The following is a 15825-nucleotide window of genomic DNA, read 5'->3' on the forward strand; positions in this document are numbered from 1 at the left end:
TGCATTTTACCCTACAGCATATTTGTTCTTTTGTTTCCAGAATAGCTGTTTTCAGTTTGTTTCATGTCCACTGGACTTTGCATTGTGCAGAATTTGTTTCACTGAGCGTTCATAAATCTTTTTTTCACGGCCAAGTCCCCCTCTGACCTCTGTAATTAGGCTATCATAGATTTTCTTCAGGCTGAAGGCTAGTATTGCTTATGTGCTTTGATTTTCATCTCTCTACAGAGGTATATCACTCAACGACTTGATAGGATTCATAACTGTGCATTCATAGCTGTTAGAAAAAATAGCATTTTTCTCATCTTTCAGTACAATAGGCTGTCAAGCCCCGAGCTGAGGTAACAGCTTAGCAGTGCGTCCGTGACAAAACGGTGTCCGTGGGAGTGAGGCCAGCTGGTTGGGCTGCCGCGCCACAGTGTTGTCCCGATGACAAATCATCGATCATCCTCTAACTCAAGCTGAGGGTCTGCTAGTAGAAGACAGGGTCAGGCCTGCACACAAAGATCGGCTTAGCCAAGACCCATCAAAAGCTGACAGTACCCACCACCCCATGCATGCCAAAGGACTGCCTGGTGTAGTATCAAGGGTAGCCATCCTCCTTTGTTGATTACCCTCTTCCTTTTTAAGAAGAAATACTTTCCCACTTTCTCCTTTTAGATTTTTCCCTTGAAAAGGAGGTTGATGGCTCCTGCTCTCTTTAAAATCTTTGGGTACTAAGCAGAGCTTACAATCCACTGACTGTCTTTTTCTACAGAAATGCAACCACTATTGATTAATGCATCAATATTTAGTTTGTGTTTCATATCACATCTCCTTAAGCTAAATTTGCTGAAGGACATTGATTTTCCTAATACTGTTTTGTAGGGACAAGGGCGTGGACACTAGAACTTCACAGCATGCAAAATTCAAGTTTCCACCAGTGTTTCAAAAATACAACAGAAAATGAAAATGTAAATGCTTTGTCTCCATCATAATGACACTTTCATTCTCCAATTCAAGTGAAATCTCTACCTAAGTATCTAACTTAAGTGACTAGCTAGTTTAAATGACGCATACTGTGATTAAAGATTTAGATACATTTTAAGCAGAGGCTAATATTATGGTAATAGATAGCTAGATAGATCCTACGAGGAAAAACTTCTGAGCTCAAACTACCATAGTGTGTGTCCTTCATATTAACAGCACAAATATTAAAGCTAATTTAATATCTTATTAATCAAAAGAGTTTTAAAAAAGAAGTGTAAACACCACTGACTTTTCATTCATTCATGACTTTTACATTTGTGATTTTGCAATTTTAGCAGGCTAGTATATCAACTTGTAAACTAACCTGGTGTTTGTTTATTTGTGTGCTGTCACAGTGGTGCTTACATTGACCTTAGGTTAATTTTACCAAGGTTGTTTTTGGGTTGGTGTGGCCTAGTTTATTGATAAAATTCTAATATATTTATAAAATGCAACTCATCCTGAACTTATTTCCATCATTGCCTCGTTTTGTTTTCACAGCCCACCTAACCTTTGATAAGAAGACAGGCATTCAAAGACTGACTAACCACCTAACCTTTGATAAAAAGACAGGCATTCAAAGACTGACTTAAGAAATACTATAAAATTGGAACTAAAAACTAGGACATTTAATCATATTAAGAATTTATATGGATAGCAGTCCTATTCAGTTTGTGAAAGCAATTGTATATCATTTATTGTTTTGGAGGGAGCTTCCCAAAGATTTTCCATCCATCCATCCATTGTCTATACCACTCATCTTTAAGGGTCTCAGGGAGGCTGGTGCCAATCCCAGCTGACATTGAGCGAAAGGTGTGGTACACCCTGGACTGATACACACAGATACAGACAACCAGTCACGCTAACGCTCACGCTCACACGTACAGGCAATCTATAGTCACCAATTAACCCAATTTTTTAAAAGGGATTTTGAAAAAGTAAAATCATGGTTATCTCAGCTTAAAAATGTATAAAAAGAAAGTTTATTTTACAGACAGGATGCATTTTTAGGAGGCATGATGAAGATATGATGAAGATATGCTATTGATTGCATTGTGAGAAATGTAAAATTGAGTGTTTTTGGAGACTGACCCATTATAGGGATTATAGGCGCTGTAAAATGTGGTACCATCAACGCATCTTGCATGACACTGTTGAAGGACTGAACTTGATGCTGCATTACTTACATGCTGTTTTCACTAGGCAGCCTGTGCAGAGATACTTTTTGATTAATAATAATTCGCCAAAACCGCAATCTTTACCCATGTGTTTTGAGAGCATAAACAGAACCATAAAAAACATTAATCATGTTTTTTATTTTCTATGAGCTGCATGTAGGGAAACATATCTTGTCAGCCATCATTTTGCACATATACAGTATATTCAGAATGAATATTTGGCAATTCTACAGATATGTTAAAAATCAAAACTGACCAAATGAAGTTATGACAAATAAGCAACTGGGACATGTTGTGATGAAAGAGAAAAACTCAGGGCAAGTTCTCTCTCACTGTATATTTCTTTTTATACTATCTTTAGAGTTCATCTACAACCCAATGTAAGAAATAAATACCACAGTATGTGCAATATTGATTGAGAGAGGTGAATTCTCCTGCTCACAGAGCCATGTTGACAGTGACTACAAGTGCCATGATGCACTGCACACGAGCTTCTGCTGCCTCGTCCTATCTTCGCTGCATTTGTTTGGCTGTATACTCTGGCTTGAACAAATTTGGCTAAATATCCTATAACATCTCCTGCACTCATATTCCGTGATGCCTTGTAATACAAGTAAAGAGAAGTTTTGTTTTTGAGAGACATCTAGAGTATGCCCCGTAGCTACTCAGGCTAGAAATCTAAGCTGGAATAGCCCGTAGTTCTTCCTTGTCCCCAACAACATCACTGTACACATGAATAGACGGCATTGGTGCTGGAAGAACAACAGATTTTGCAGCTGTACCCCCAGGACACAGAGAGCATCAGCATCAACTGTGGGTGTTTTTCTCACTGTTTCCCTAACTTGGATAGACAGAGATAAAGTTGAAAATCCATGAAATGGTCCCTCAATGTAACTGTAAAATAGGTTTTAGTAAGTACTTGGTTAATCAGGGCAGAGAGGAAGAAAAAGAGAAGAGTGCAGTTGACCTGGTGGCACGGTCTCTAGAGATGACGTGGTGAGGCACAGCTGGTGACACGACTGGCAAATTACATTTGGCTTTAACAGTTGTCAGTCAATACACACACACACACACACACACACATGGTTTTGAAGTACAGGAAATTAAAAAACTACTGTCGGTGTCATTGCATAACAGTTAATTAACAGCATTATCTTTTAAATGACATAACTGTGGGTGACAGCAACAGAGCTGGCAGTGGTGACCATCTTCTGTCACATAAATTAACCCCCCAGGAAATAGAAAATGAGGTTCCATTAAAGCTTGATTTACAACATTGAATGTTTTTTCTCAAACCAATGTTTTCTCCTCACTTACAAAGCTCAAAGTGCAGACAATTAACAGTAAAATATCAATTACTTCAATGAACCACCATTGTGAATTTAAAAATAGAATAATAAATTTAGAATAAAAACCAATGATGTCAGCATCATGTTGCGGGTGTGTTTTTTGTACAGCCCCAAGCCGCCCAGCTCTTGTTTATACATACATTTGCAGGCTGTTCTCATTCACTGTTTGTATCTATACACATGTATATAACCCATGTAATCGTGAATGGAAGACATTCCTGTTACTCTCAGTGGAGAGCACAGTATCTTAAGATAGTAGCAGCATTAAAATGTGTTTTGATAACATTTCAAGCGAGAAATGTGCATTTTGTTTATTTAGTTTGATAGTTAATTTGCAGATTTTTTCTATTATTTCTTTCTACTATTGATAACTATAAACACTGCATTATTCAACATTTAATCATGAGGTTTTATCCTTTTATATTTCTCCGATAACTCACCGATACAATAAATGTTTGTTAATGCCATCAGTTTTAATTTATCCTTTGATTCAATTTTTTTGTCTGTTTTGGTTAGCAAAAGGCGAAGGAAGTACATTGAGTGTGTTCGACTACTGTACTGGGCTCTCTGCTGTCTGTGGGCCTTATTCCATTTCAAATTGCAACCTCAACCCTGCTAAGAAAAGACATTTAATAGTAAAATGTAAAAAATACTGGACTCTACGTTGTGCATTGAATTAAACCTCTTCTGTTGCATAATTTATTTTATTTATTTATATGCATATGTCACAATAAATTTTTTGCTCTTGTCACTTTCATTTAATTCATAGACTTTCTTTCTTTGTCCATAGCACAGTCTATATTTCCTTTACACAGTCAATATTCCATTTCAAGTTTCCGATGTCTGATTCAAAACTATCACTATTCCATACTGTAAAAAAGAAAAAAATCTGAGTGCATTGACACTAATAGAACCAAAGAAGAAGTGTACCGAGTGCTTCTGTAGAAGAATAGAAGCACTAGGTATTTCGGGCTGACCACAGTTGGAAATCATCAAATCTAGCAGATGATTCTAGCCTGATGATTCTAACTGAATGTGGAGGTTACTTGATCCGAACACATAAACAACTAGTTGTAATGCAGAATTTTGAAGAAAAAAAATAGATAAATAGCATAACATTACTTGTCCAGGTCCAGATCATTGCTTTCATTCAACCTCCGCAGTGTGATATGAAAAGGGCTGTTAAGTAATTATACCCAACTCAATCTTGCATTGAAATCACAAGCATCCATGTTTACTTCCGCCCTCAACCTGGATCCATCTATAGTAATTAGAAGTAAGATGTGGAACATATTCTAACCACTAAATGTAGCACCACTAAATGGGCAATTTAATCCATAGCAATGTATTACATCAATAGATTATCATATTTTGTTTTATATATAAAATCTTATAAACTGGATAAGCCTGTTGATGTTTTGTATTGTTCTTGGTATTTAAAAATCCCATGAACAGAGCGAAACCAACACTGAATGTATCCTGTTTACAAGTATTGCACTGGATGACGTGAATCAATTCACTGCTAAAAAGTTTGTTTGCTTCTCCAAACTGTTGTGTATATGAGTAAATGTGCTTTACTTTCCACATTGAATGCAAGTTAACAAGTGTTTACTAACTGTATGTGGGTGCTTTTAACAAATGACACTATTCCTTCAAAAGCTCTTTCACATGCCGGCCTATACTCTTACATTTCCAGGTCATTTAGAAGAACTCCAACAAGTGTCCAATTTTATCTCAAACTCATTGCATCCTTTACAGTTGACTGACCTGTGACTCCTGTTGTATCTGCACCCAGGTTAGTACAGACCATGGGTTTAATTTAGCCAAATAATCAAATGGGTTTCTGTTGCTCATTAGAAGCCCTCATCTACCATGCAGTGTGCAGCTGCTAACCTTTGAGACTGGCCCTGAGGGGTGCATTCTCATTTGTATACAATACATTCAATGATAGTGTTAAAGGGCAACCAAACAGCACTTGGGTGGTGGTGAGTGGAAAGGTGGGGAGGGTGTTAGAAACAAGAAGTCTCATTATCCGCAAGGGTTTTCCCTCCCTGGGCAAATGAACCTCCAAATGTACTTGTCTCAGAAATTCAAGTTCTGTCAAGTGCAGGTCAAGCACTGCAATTTCCCTTTCAGTTCTCTACGGGAAGATCAGTCAGACGGATATTTGAAACATTTGAATGCTACATCAACCTCTCATAAAGATTGTTTAAAGTTACACTGGGCAGAGAGATTTGTGTAAAATATATACTTTCTTTAATCAGAGAAAAGTGTAACCTTTAGGTGTGTTGCTTGAGTATAGGAAGCTTCCACTACACTAATGAGACAAATCAGATTTTTAAGAGCAAAATTAATCAATTAGCAGGAAACAAATTACAGCTAGGAGTAATGAGAAAGTTGAGAAGGTTCATAAACTAAAGTAATAGACCAGTTAAAATTGTGACCTGATGATGTGATCCCCAAGTCCTTGTAATTCATCCTGTGGGGACAATATACAATAGTTGACAATAGTCGCTAATTAATTTCACATGTCAACCTCGAGTTGGAAATCAAAGAAAGGTCAAGGGATCACCAAAATCATTAGGATTTATCATCTAGGAACAGTGAATGCAAAATCTTTGGCCAATCCATCCAGTAAATGAGATATTACATTTATTTAGTGGAGGCTTTTATCCAAAGCAAGAGTAGCAGTCTTTCTGGCAGGCAAAGCCCTGAGGCAAACTTCTTCTCGTCAAAATATCGTCCAAATATAGTATATATAGTAGAGTTTAGTGTATTGGCTTGAGTGTGGATTAGGAAGAGAATGCTAGTTTTAAAATGATTTTCTTTTCAGTGATGTTTATGGCTATACATGTTTTGGTGAAATTGGTGAAAACCTTATACCAAAATTACAGTTGAGTGTTCATAATAATTATGATAGTTTATTTAACAATATTTATATTAACACTTTGCTATCCTAAAATTATCCTTGACAAGTCTGAGGCATCAGCATCATGGTACGCAAGTACCAGTTACTCAAATCAGATTTGAGCAGCCACCAGTAGCCAGTACAGGGTGCGGAGGAGCAGTATAATGTGGGAGAATGTGGGTAGATTAAAGACAAGCCAGACTTCTGTATTGTGTATCAGCTGCAGAGGCCAGATGGCATATGCAGGGACAGCAGCCAGGAGTGAGTAGCAAAAGTCCAGTCGTCACCCTCCTGGGTGAGGAATATATCCTCCCGATGTTTTAATGTTTTAATCTGCAGATGCAGGTTATCAATGTCACACCTAAATGTACACATTAAAGAAACAGAATAACATGCACCACAAGCAAAAAACAACAACAGATAAAGAAAAAAACAGAATAAAAAAATGTATTCATTTCCAATTCAAATTTCAATCAGCTTACATCCTGAAACTTCACTCTCATTCAGACTCCTTAGGACTGGTAAGGGTAAAATTCTCCCAAAAACATTAGAAATCCCTTCCTTCCAACTCTTGTCAACAAACAAGCAGTCCCCCAAAAATGCAAGTTAAAAATTTGGGATTACTGAAACCTTTACACAACTTGCTACTAAAAATCAAATGCAAATGGATAGTATGTTCTGTTATTTGACTCAGAGGCTGAACTACTTTCACCAGTCTTTATGTCTGAATACATCACCTCTGTCCTCCATGAACTCTCTCTCTTACAGAATTTGACCATCTTTCAAAATGTTGAGTGGATGGCAGGGGTAAAAGCTGCAAAGCTGTATGGTAACATTAAAACTGCTCAGTGTCAGGGAATGACAGCACCTTATGAGAGCTGTTTAGCATAGCGATTAGCTAGTGTCAGTGTGTGACAGTGGTTCGCCATAAGCCACCCACTTCTGCAGAATAATGGTGAACTCCTGACATTAGCAGCATACAGTCCACAGTCCACTCCAATCTCTGCCCCTCGGGACAGCCATACTCCATGATAGATTTTCAGGTCTCCACTGCTGTCTTATTACCAACTGCTCCAATGAATAGAGATGTGACACATCTGAGAAACGGTGGCTATTATGGCTGATTCACTGGACCTGGGGTTTAAATCAACCCGAAGGAAGCGGGAAACAGGGAGATAACTCAGCTGCAATGTCTCCCTCAGCCTACATATGTGACATCCATTGGGAGGTCAGCTAGGAAGTGAAGAGGATGAAAGAGAAACTATCATATATGGAGCACAGAATGGAGGTGTCTCTTTTATACACTGGAGAATTCCATATTTGTTCTGGTTACCATACAATTCGGTGGGGAGGTGTAGGATGTTTGGGCTAATCATCAAAACAAGGGTTCTCAAAACAGGACCACATCTTTTCTAGGAGACCAGACAAAATTGGATTAATCTCTTCTGGGCAGCTGTAGCTGATATTAGTAAATAGTAAATAACAATGACAAAATAACCAGCTGTAGAGAATGCCAACCACAAAAATCACTGCTAGAATAAAATAATTAAGATGACTGTGTACAGATTCATGAGAGGGAGTGGCTGGGCTAGGATAAAACAGCACTACCAGATCTGGGATTAGCAGATCACCAGCTTCTGATATTTTCATGAATGTATAAAATATATAAATAAAAGAAGCACTTGTATCCAGATGTGATGGAATGAAATTAAGGATGTTAAAACGTGTACCCAAATTGTCAAATAAATCAGAAATACAAGTTATAAGAACCATGGTTATGGTTAGGTGTAGCAAAGATCATCTGGTAGAGATCTGAACTACTGAGTAAATGTTTCTGGTCAAATTATAATATCAATCAATCATTTACTCAGGTCAATCCCTTAATTCAAAACACAGACAGGGAAATGGCATTCATTTTGGCACTCAAACAAGCTCAAACTACTCCTTACTTTGCTGGTATCCAATAAAATTATACTGAGAATGTATTTAAGTTGCCCTAAGAATTGGAGCAATGAGGCTGATCAATGTCTTGGTCACATGCTCCACATGCTCTTGTTTTAAAAGTCATTGCTTCCCTATCATCCCTTTGCCCTCTGATCAAGCTCTGTGCTATAGCTTCAGTCCTGTCAGAGAGTTTCTGTGAAAAAGTGTTTTGTCACGTCCCTATGTTGTTGTAAGAGCTTTGAGCCATGTGGGTTTTTGGATTTTTGTGGTACAGTTGATCTTTTCTTCTTGAAGAGTGATTCCTTGTTGTTCTTGTTTTTTCCTCACAAGAGCGATTTTCTGTTGTGCTTTACAAAAGGACTTTTCATTAAGTACATTAATTTTGTACTCCTCAGTGTCAATTTGGAACATTGGAGGTGGGAATCTGGATTCTGGAGTTTGGCTCTGACTTATTCTCATCTGTTGAGCTGTCATGTAAATTCAGCTGAGAGGTTAGGAGCAGCTCTCTGGGTTCCCCAGCTTCTCTGGCCATCAGGGCCAATCTCTCCCAGTAAGAATGCTTAGAGGTGACACAAAATCAAAACAGTCCAACTTCACTGGGTTCAAAGCCGCCTCAGCACTCACTGGGTGTATGCAATCATGCACTTTTATTACACTTCATGTTGTGTGTTCATGCTCTGGATTTTTAGAGCAAGTCTGTCAAAAAAAAAGCCAGGGTCATGGTAATGAGTTTCATAAGGGAATTAAGTAACAACATGACTTTGAATTAATCAGGAAAGATTAATCAAGAAAGTGGTAAATATGGAGAATTACAGACATTTAGGTACTATTAAAGCAGACACTGATTCACTGAAGCAGTGCATTTTTTGGTCTGCATTGCAACTGGGCTAGCACACAAAGCTGATGAAACATATGATCTGTAATCAACTGCTTAAAGTTGTTGCAGAAAATTAGATAATAAATATAATATTTACCTCATTGCACATACAGCAGACACAGGGCAACATTGACTGATTAAGAGTCTTGTTTATGACCACCTCTTTAGCTTCAGTGTGTGAATGAGTGACAGAATAGTCTCCTCCAACTTAGATTCCTCATGAAAGAATGATGGGTGAACGAGAATGTAATGTAAAAGCACTTCAAGTAGTCGAAATGACTAGAAAGGCACTATACAAATACAGACCATTTACCATTTAACAAGAATAGCTAGCTAACAAGCTACGTCACGGTCCCCAAATCAATATCAAGATTTTCAGAGACAGATGAATGGCGGTGTGTAACGTTACTGTTGGCTGCACCCTGAAACTGACTGTGACATGTGAGATGATCATTTCTGCCGATTTCACCCTATAGAATTGTTGCCCTGATTTTCCACACAGCGACAGTTTTTCAGGATCGCAGACCAAAACTCCAGCTAACAGGCTCTCCCACGTGAACAGGGATCACGGATGTAAACAGTTCAAAGATGTGATCAGATCCAGCGCTCCAAAGTCTCAGCGAGTTCAGAGGGGATCAGTCTACCCTTTGCGAATTTCTCAGTTTTTTCATGTCCCTGAGTACGAATTCAAACTAATGTACTTTTATGGGATAATCTTTTTGTGTCAATGTCATGTTTTTTTCCTGTCATCAAGATTTCTGTAGAACCTAAGCACAGAAGCTGTACTGTTATTTCTCAATTTATATTTGTTTTATCAATCAGTCAATCTTTATTTATATAGCACCAATTCATAACAGTGTTATCTCAAGACTATTTCCATAAAGAGCAGGTCTAGACCAAACTCTTTAATTAAGAGAGAAGCCCAACAATTCAGGAATTCAATATTAAGGATTCAAAAATCCCCACACAAGCAAGCATCAGGTATTAGGCAACAGTGGCAGGAAAAACTCCCCTTTAACGAGAAGAAAACTCAACAGAACAAGGCTCAGAGGTGGGCAGCTTTCTGTCAGGGTCCATGTTGGGTGGGGGTTGGACAAAGAAAGAGAGAGAGAGGGATGCACATCAAACAACCAAAGTAGTAATAGCAACTATAGTACTGATAATAGGAATATGACTAATAATTAGTGATATGGTAACAGTGAAAAACATGTCAATAGTTCATATGAATAACAATAACATGACTAATATTAGTAAAAAGTGGCAGTGGCTGACAATCCGTAACAGTGATTCATGGAAGTGAGAGAACCACAGCCAGGAGACCCATGACAACGATCCACAGGAACCTGAGAGGTGAAAAAAGCACAAAAAGGCTCTGGGGCAGATAGCAAATTAAACATTAAACAGGCACTTAATGTAATTAAACAGACATGAAAGGGACATGAGGCATAAGCATGGAGAGGAAGAGGAGGAAAGAGGAACCCAGTGCATCATGGGAAGTCACCCAGCAGTCTAAGCCAATAGCAGCATAAAACTGGAAAGAATATTCCGCAGGAGAGGAGCCTGATAGTTGACAGCTCTGCCTCCCATACTACATTTGAGGACTTTAGGAACCTCAAGTAGGCCTGCATAGAGCGCAGTGCAGTGGGGTAGTACGGTACTATGAGTTTCTACCATTAAGAGCCTTGTAGGTGAGGAGAAGGATTTCAAATTCTATCCTGGATTTTAATTAGAAGAGGAAATCATTGAAGCCATTTCAGAAAGATTAATTGGAGAAAAGCAGTCCAAATGCACTAAGCCCAACAGCTGTTTCCATGCTTCCTAAATTTGAGGTTGAATTAGAGCCTGTGGAGGGCAGGAGGTGATGAATTTTGTCTCTAATAATTCAAATTTTACCATTAAAGAAGCTCATGAAGTTGCTGCTACTGGGTTCTACTTCTAAAGGAACACAAAGATCAATAGAGTTCTGGCTCTTTGTCAGCCTAGCTAATGTGCTGAAAAGTTACCTAGGGCTGTTTTTATTTTCTTCTATCAACAAGGAGTAGTAGGCGCCTCTGGCATTACAGAAGGACCTTCCTATAGGTTTTAAGACTGTCTTGCAAGATTAAACATAATCCTTCTAATTTTGTGACATGCCATATACGTTCAAGTTTTCGCAAATTTTGCTTAAATTTGCAAATCTGGGAATTATACTAAGGAGTTTGTCTCTTTTCTTTTACTATCTTGTTTTTTGGATGGGCAATGGAGTCGAGTGTCATTCCCAGTGAGCCTGCAGCACTATCACTATCAGATAATCAATTTGGGACGGGCTAAGATTAGCATAGGCGTCTTCTATTGTATTGAGACGTGGCATTAGCTTAAATGCTGATGAAATTAAATTTGGCAACAGCACAATCTGATGGGCATTTAGTGAATACATTTTTGTCAAATGGCGCGTAGTCCAATAATAGGAAATCAAACGTTATTAGGTAATGGTTTGATAAAATAGAGTTTTGTGGAAAAAATGTTAACTGTTCAGTGTCAATGCAATATGCCAGAACAAGGTCACGGGTGTGGGTAAAGCAGTGAGTGGGTTAATTTACAGTCTGAGAGAAGCCAATTGAGTCCAATAAAGCCATGAAAGCAGTGCTAAGACCATCATTATCATCGTCTACATGAATATTAAAGTTACCTACTATAATTACTTTATCTGCACTAAGGACTAAATTTGATAGAAACTCTGAGAATTCAGTTAGGAATTCAGAATATGGGCCAGGAGGGTTACACTGTAACAAATAACCTGGCTTTAGTGTTTTCCAGGTTGGATGTGACAGACTTAAGAACAAGACTTTCAAATGAATCATAGTTAAGTTTAAGTCTAGGCTTGATTTATAAGCTAGAGTTGAAAATGGCTGCAACTCCACCTCTTCATCCAGAGTCTCACGAAATGTCAATATTAATATGACTGGGGGGAGTGGCTTCATTAAGGCAAACATATTGATCATATGATCATCTGATATAACTGCTCTTCTGTTTATTTTTGACTTAATAGATTTAAAAGATTTAAGTGACTGCAGCGCCGCCTCCTTGTCTCAACTCTGGATTGTCAAGTTTTGGGACTAATAAACTAAGCCAAATTTCTAGATAAGAGCGCTGCTCCTTCCAAAGTGAGATGGATGCCGTCTTCTAATCAGACCAGGTCTTTCCTCCCACTTACGGAGACCAACATTGTTTTAGTATAATTACCCACCAACTCAACATTAATTTTAGTGACCTCCAATTGCCATAATCAGGTGTCATTCCCGCCGATGTGAATTAGAATCTTACCGTTTAGCCTTAGCCAGCAGTTTTAGATTGGATTCTATGTTGCCTGCTCTGGTCGCTAGGATGCATTTGACTATGGTTGCTAGCGTCACTAGCGTCACGTTTTTGACTATGGAGCTGCCAATGACCAGAGTCAAATTCTCAGCGGGTGTGTCGCTAAGTGGGGAGAATTGGTTGGAAACGTGAACTGGGTGGTGGTGCACCGTGGGCTTCTGCTTAGGGCTATGCTTCCTTCGGACAGCTACCAATCCGCCCTGGCTTCCCGGCTGCTCGGGAACAGATGGGAAATAGTCTCTCGATCCAGGAAAATCATGTTGTTTGTCAGTTTCTAATAGAGAAAGTGGCTTGACTGTATCTATGAAGGTGAAACACTCTGCTTTTCCTCACTGTTGCTGCTTTCTGTTTTCTCAGCATAAAAACACAACAGGGCGCAATGCAGACTACCATTAAGGCCGCCAGTATAAACAGGAATGAAGACAGAATAGTGGAGCCCCTGTGCTGCTCACCATCATCCCAGAGACACATTACCCTAGCATGACGTACTGTGGTCATCCTGTCAGGTAATCACTGATCCAAGAAGTGAAGGAGGGATCCACCCCCATTTTTCGAGCTTGTTTGTAAGTATGGAAAGTTGGATGGTGCTGAAAGCACTCAAAAAGTCTAAGAGCATAATCCTCACATAACCTCCTGGCTCATCCAATTGAGAGTAAGCCTAGTGGAGCATGCAGAGGCAAGTATCTTCCACCCCCATATTTTCCTCATAAACAAACTGTAGGGTGTCGAGTGCGTGTTCGCACTGTGGTCTGAGGAGGCAGAGAAGCAGCCGCTCCAGTGTCTTCATGATGTGCGATGTGATGGCCACCAGTTGTAGTCGTTTAGCTCTATTTATTTATTTACCCTCCTTTGGGTACTGGTATGAGACATGATGCGTGGCTGAAGCTGAAGTGGTGGGAGAGGGGTTGGGTGAGGCTGTGCCAGAATGGTAGAACTGGTTTCATTCATTGGCCAAGTCCTCATCACTGGCTGTTGTAGCCATAACCTTCCACACTTCTCTGGTGTTGTTGTGCTGCACCTTTCTGTTGGGCTTCACCAGAAAATGGTGGAGACTACATATTTCTCTTTGAACAAAGGGCTCCCACACTGAACTCAGTTTCCCAGAATCCTTTAATCTCACATATACGTGCTAAATGTACCTCTGGACCCAGATTTACAGCCACCATTGGTCAATGTGTGACACATGACCCTACAACCTCAGGTTAACAAAACTAGAGCTCCCCCACTGTCTAAATGCCACTGGTCTTCGCTGGGGACCAGAACTGACTGACTTTGCCTTCACCATCAAGTATCTATGATGGAAATCTTTGGATGAGAGTAGCAAAGCCTTGATATCTTAAACAAAAATGAGAAAACAGCACTCAGCATGAACACTGCCTTATATTACCCCATTTCTGCAATTTTCTGTGATCAGTCCTTTAACCCTTCTGGGCGTGCAAAATTTACTAAATGTGGTCATTCAACATGTACCACAGACATGTTTAAGTTGTCTGTTGGCTCTCTGAAATCTAAATAAGGAACTATGACCATTCACGGTACCTCGGAATCTCCAGGTCAGTGTGATCATGTTTATTTAACAGGTGACAGTCTATCTTGCAATGTCTGGAGCACAGCATAGCTATCTCCTGCAACCTTGGTAAACCTGACAATGGAGTGTCAGTCCCTATCTGGAGGCCCCAGCCAACCCAAAACAATCATACAGCTAAACTGTGCTTCAGGCTACAGATCGGCCTGAGGGTGACCCCCTTGACCCAACTGTGACCCAGGGAAGATCACGTGACCAAATCCCAAAATACCTTCAGAGTATCGGCCTGGCAAGTTCAACACAGCTGCAGATGGTTTATCACACGTGCCTCTGGATATCAACAACTTTATGAGTCCATACACAGAGGAGATTCACCCTGACACTATCAGCTCAACCATGACTGGGGTCCATGTGGGGAGAGAGAAACCTTCCTGGGAGAGTGTGTGTATCTAGTATAGTCTAGTCCAATGCCTAGGGCCTCCTCTCCCCTGAAGAGCTCTGGGAGGCTCAGGAAAAAGATCTAATTTTTGGCAGAAATCTCATGTACCTCAGCTGTAATTTTGTTTGTGTCCTATTAAAGCAGTGGCCAAAGCTATATGTCAAAAGTGAAGGAGCAGCAGTGGAGAAGGACCAACTTGTCCTTTCCGAGTTTTCCATCCCCTAGTCTTCCACAAGCTAGATCAGAAGATGGGGCGTTTAGGGGTTCAAAAAACCACGAGCCTCATCAGAGACAGAAACTTCTAGCCAAGGATGAATATCGATGTTAAACATTTCGTCACTAAAAATGATTGTGACTGAAGAGGAAAAAGCCACAGGGACAAATGTTAGCCCTTCTCTAACCCTTTCATGCATAGAGGTCACTACAATGTTCAGCTATTCAAAAGCTGTTTTCTTGTATATGCATGAGTTTTGATGGCATAGTTGCACATCAGCCACTATAGTGGATGCTATTGCATCATCTCATACACTGCTACCCAGTGGGAAGCCATTGCAAGTGAAAACAAGATGGTCAACAGACAGCCAGAAACACCAAGTTGCTCATTTTTTTCTGTTCAAACCTTCTATAAAAATAGAGTCTTGCAGGTAAGAAAAATATGGTGACATCAAGTAACATCATGCAATTGATAAATTTTCCAAGTATTGATTTTATATTGGGAGGAAATTATGATTAATCACACTGAATTGTACATCATGCATCACTAGCTATATTACACAAGGCTACAATTAGTCTATTACTGCTGCTGTTCTTGAAAATACTTCATCTGCAGTAACTTTTTTTGGCTGTAAATCAACTTGTTTATGTTTTTAAAATGTAAACTGAAGTTTTTGTATATCTTATATTTTTTTGTAATGCTCAGGAGCAGAGTGTAATAGACAGGCCTACAAGATAGTGGAGGAATTACATACAGCTAGCCATAAAAACATTTAGTGTATGTTAGTGCTGGGGCAGTGCACTTTACTATGGCTGACAGTCGATGGATCGTGAGCGAGAGACTTGGGAATCTATACAGGGGAGTGAATTCCTCAATGGTGTTTTGGTTATGCATGCATAAATTATATTATTTTATAGTTCATAGTTCACATTTCACATTTCACATTTCAACACACTTTATTATATAATTTCATTCATTTGTTTGTTAAATACATATTTCTACAAAAATGCATGCTGTCCACCTGAGTGG

The sequence above is a fragment of the Pempheris klunzingeri genome, chromosome 10, assembly GCF_042242105.1.
Source record: "Pempheris klunzingeri isolate RE-2024b chromosome 10, fPemKlu1.hap1, whole genome shotgun sequence".
Lineage (NCBI taxonomy): Eukaryota > Metazoa > Chordata > Actinopteri > Acropomatiformes > Pempheridae > Pempheris > Pempheris klunzingeri.